This window comes from Myotis brandtii, unplaced genomic scaffold (assembly GCF_000412655.1).
Source record: "Myotis brandtii unplaced genomic scaffold, ASM41265v1 scaffold810, whole genome shotgun sequence".
Classification (NCBI taxonomy): Eukaryota; Metazoa; Chordata; class Mammalia; order Chiroptera; family Vespertilionidae; genus Myotis; species Myotis brandtii.
In genome coordinates this window covers 2,565,074-2,567,867 of record NW_005371274.1, presented here as the reverse complement: position 1 = coordinate 2,567,867, position 2,794 = coordinate 2,565,074, and the positions used below count along the sequence as shown (strand labels likewise).

General features: G+C 37.1%; 1 pseudogene; it reads right to left on the bottom strand.

Moving 5' to 3' along the window:
- Nucleotides 1–836: 836 nt before the first annotated feature.
- LOC102242424 lies at nucleotides 837–1,667 on the bottom strand (annotated as a pseudogene).
- Between the last annotated feature and the right edge of the window lie 1,127 nt (nucleotides 1,668–2,794).

The following is a 2,794-nucleotide window of genomic DNA, read 5'->3' as shown; positions in this document are numbered from 1 at the left end:
CCAAAGGCAGACACAACACAAATGTCCATCAATAGATCATGGATAGTTTTCTGAGTACAGGTCCTTTGCCTCCCTGGTTAAGTTTATTCCTAAGTATCTTAATTTCTTTGTTGCAATGGTAAATGGGATTGTTTGTTTAGTTTCTCTTTCTGAGAATTCGTTGTTGGTCAATAAAAAAGCCATTGATTTTTAGGTGTTGATTTTGTATCCTGCCATATTGCCAAATTCATTTATTTTATTTTTTTTCAGGAAGAGCAATTTTAATTTTCTATTAAATATTCTTCCATTATTTTACCCCGTATCTTACTGAGTTATAAGAAATAACATTAGCATTAGAAAAACTAAGAAGAAAGATAAATGTGGATAATTATTAAACTAAACATATGAAAAGAAAAATTATAACAGGATTGAACTTTATAAACTTAAATTAATATGAGATAATTTTTAAACTGTGCATATCAAAGCAAATTTTGTTATTAAAATAATTTAACACTGATTTTTTAAGAAGGAAACTAAAGATATTTTTATTTTAAAAAATGGGCCTGTGTTCAGCTACAAAATTTCTCCTCAAGTTCTGACATTACTTTTATTTAGATTTTGGAAGAAAATACCATTCTGATGGCACAAAATGCAAAAATTTTTAATTGTTTTAATTCCAGCACAGAATTTTAATAACTATTAATGGAAAACAGATTAAGGTCATTAAGTGCATAACACTGATTTCTGGCCAGCTTCTGGTATTTTGTTTCTCCCTTAGTTCTCCCAAGGAAAACTTAAATTGAATCTTCAGCAGAATAATACTCAAATATACTTCATAAGCAAAATGAGAGCTTTTGTTTACATAGTTTTTGGATTTTGCTGTTCCTAATTTTATTCTGGAACTCAATTTTACCCAAAACCACAATTACCATATGAATGTTTTAACCCACAGTTGTATGCAATTCAGCAAAGCAGTAGTACACCATCGGGCTCTATTCACCCAGAGCTTAGGGAAAACAGGTTTGGTTATACCCACTTAAAAACAAATCTCATGCTAGTTGCCAATGCATGGTTTCAGTCTAAGTTCTGACAGTGAAATATATGGATATATATTTGTAAATCTCATCTTGATTTTCAAAGGTAGGCACAGGAAGTTCTTCACAGCTTAGCTTTGCCTGGCTGGAGCTGAAGATTTTGTAACTTCATAGCCAGACTCATGTTGCCAGTGATTTTCAATTTACCTTGAAAGAAGGCCGACTGAGGATTCATTTTACCCATCATCAAAGCCATCAAGTCCGAGTCAGCATTGTGACTGTGCAGTCAGCCTCCTTATCTGAGCTGGGAAGCACTGATCCTTTGCCATTCTTCACATCCACCACCCAGGTGGCTTCTTTACCCCCAGGGCCATCCTTCACCTTGAAGGCCAAAATACCGCCAATTTCTTCACAAACTGTCCCCCTGCTTCTTCAAGCTTCTTTTCAATTTTCTTAAAGACAAGCTTTGCCTTAAATCCTTCAACTGCAGCACTGATTGGAGCAGCCTCAATGTGTTCAGTTCTGGCAGCTTTGAAAAGCCCATCTTGTAGATTGTGACAACTACAGCTCCTCCAAGGCTTAAATTATGCTGCAGAGCCGCCAAAATCATTTATTAAATCTAGTAGTTTTTTTGGTGGAGTCTTTAGGGTTTTCTATGTACAATATCATGTCATCTGCAAATAATGAGAGTTTTACTTCCTCCTTTCCCATTTGGATGCCTTTTATTTCTTCTTGTCTGTGGCTAGGATTTCCAGTACTATGTTGAACAAGAGGGGTGAAAGTGGACATCACTGTCTTATTTCTGTTCTTAAGGGAAATGCTTTTAGTTTTTGCCCATTGAGTATGATGTTTGCGGTAGGTTTGTTATATATGGCCTTTATCATGTTGAGATATGCTCCCTCTATTCCCACTTTGCTGAGAGTTTTTATCAAAAACTAGAGGCCCAGTGCACGAAATTCATGCATTCGGGGGGGGAGGGGGGAGGACCTTCAGCCGGGCCTGCACCCACTCGCTCGCCAGCCATGAGCCAGGCTTCTGGCTGAGTGGCGTTCCCGCTATAGGAATGCACTGACCACCAGAGGGCAGCTCCTGCGTTGAGCGTCTGCCCCCTGGTTATCAGTGCCCATCATAGCGACCAGTCATTCTGCCATTCAGTCAATTTGCATATTAGCCTTTTATTATATAGGATGGGTGTTGGATTTTGTCGAATGCTTTTTCTGCATCTATTGATATGATCATGGAATTTTTGTCTTTCATTTTGTTTATGTGATGTATCACATTTATTGATTAGCAACTATTATACCAGCCTTGCATCCCTGGAATGAATCCCACTTGGTCATGGTGTATGATCTTCTTAATACATTGCTGGAACCGATTTGCTAATATTTTGTTGAGGATTTTAGCATCTATGTTCATCAGGGGTATTGGCCTGTAATTCTCTTTCTTTGTAATGTCTTTACCTGGTTTTGGAATTAGGATAATGCTGGCCTCATAAACAGAGCTTGGAAGTGTTCCTTCCTCTTAGATTTTTTGGAATAGTTTGAGAAGTATAGGTGATAGTTTTTTGAATGTTTGGTAAAACTCTCCTGTGAAGCTGTCTAGACATGGGCTTTTGTTTGGTGGGAGTTTTTTGATTACCGCTTCTATTTCATCAGTTGTTATTGGCCTATTCAGGTTTTCTGATTTTTCCTGATTCAATTTTGGGAGATTGTATTTTTCTAGGAATTTGTCCATTTCATCCACATTGTCCAGCTTGTTGGCATATAGTTGTTCATAGTATT